Source organism: Octopus bimaculoides, chromosome 19 (genome assembly GCF_001194135.2).
Source record: "Octopus bimaculoides isolate UCB-OBI-ISO-001 chromosome 19, ASM119413v2, whole genome shotgun sequence".
Lineage (NCBI taxonomy): Eukaryota > Metazoa > Mollusca > Cephalopoda > Octopoda > Octopodidae > Octopus > Octopus bimaculoides.
In genome coordinates this window covers 13,086,106-13,087,878 of record NC_068999.1, presented here as the reverse complement: position 1 = coordinate 13,087,878, position 1,773 = coordinate 13,086,106, and positions in this window count along the sequence as shown.

The window sequence follows — 1,773 nt, the reverse complement described above, 5'->3', positions numbered from 1 at the left end:
TATATATGTGTGTGTGTGTCTGTGTGTGTGTGTGTGTGTGTGTGTGTGTGTGCATGCGGGTTTTATAAATATAATTGCATGTATACGAGTCTATAAACATCAACATCAATTTGTCAGTTTATAATAGATAGTTCTATATCTTTAGCATTAACAAGTTATTACTATGTTGCAAACCAAATACTTTTTCATGCCCAATCGACAGGAAAATCGCTTGTAAATATATCACCGTTGAACATATTAATACTGAATAATACATGCTTATTCTATTCTCATTACCCTCTTTGTACCCCATCCGGTCCTGGGAATTTCCAATTTGGGATCTTTGTTGTCTCTTCGGTTACGATCAGTCGTGATTGTAAGATTGCTCTGTTTCGCTTCATATTTTTGCGATCTCAATTCCTTCAACCATTTAGCATCTTTGTTATGCTTTCTTCCCTTATTCCAGATGTTACTCCAAATCATGTAACTTTCTTCAGCATCTGGCCTTTCACTGCTGTTTTTTGATTGATTTTTGTTGCCTTACATTTGTTGTATTGTGTTATTATTTTTAACAGCTTAATCAAGGAATATCTCTGTACTTATATTCGTTCGCAACACAGACTTTGCATTATCATCATCATCATCATCATCATCATCATCATCATCATCATCATCATTGTCATCGTCGTCGTCATCGTCATCATCATCATCATTATCATCATTAAGCTGGTGAGCTCGTAGAATGGTTACCGTATCGGAAAAAATTCAATGACATTTCTCCCTGCTTTACGAACGTACTTTAAAGTCCCCGGCGAAGAACTGCGCATTCGTTCTTTGGCGATCTATAAAAGAAGTACCATATGAACAATGGGGTCACTGAAATAGATTATCCCATGCACTAAATGGTGCTGGCTCTTTGCACCAAATTTCATCAGTACTGCCATTGCATTAGAATCTTACTGATTGCCGACCCAGTGTCTTGTTGCATTCTTGTCAAAAAGACAACTGTATATTTTCCACCAGCAAACACGTCAATTTTGAGTTATAGCTGATTCGGAGATTTTGACCGGATCAGTTTCTATTAGATCGATTGCTCCGCTGGTCAGGCAGAATATAGTTTTCTTTCTATATTGCCGAACCAGAATGATTGTGAGCAGAGAGAAATAGGAAAGACTGCATATAATGTCAAAAAGTTGCTATACCAGCTTATGCAATTACAATAACAAATAATTTCCCATGAATTTAATAACACAATATCAACAGTTTTATTTCACGTGTAACCAAACAGATGACATCTCTCTTCAAGAAATAACTGAATATTGAACCATGGGCAACTCTAAAACTGGAAAAGCAAAACGTCTGTACACATCAATTGGTATTTACTCAATTCATGGAAATATGCGACATCAATGAATTCATTAGAATTATAGACATCATATTTTTTATTTGCATCATTATCGTTTATCGATTATGATATTACTCTAGTGTATACTTATTTATGTTTACAACTTATTTCTACTAATGAGTCTCATATTATATACGTTATGCAAATAAAGTATAGAAGATGAAAGTAATTGTACCAATCTGCATATAATAATTCTAATATGCATTCCATTTTCTATAAAGTAGAGACACTTTAAAATCTGCATGCGTATACACGCGAACACGACCTCACATACGAACATACAGAAACCATACGATCAGGCACATCAATATATAGCTATAGAAGTACACGTTCATACACATACGAATTTATATATTCACATATGTGTGTATATGTATGTATATATATAG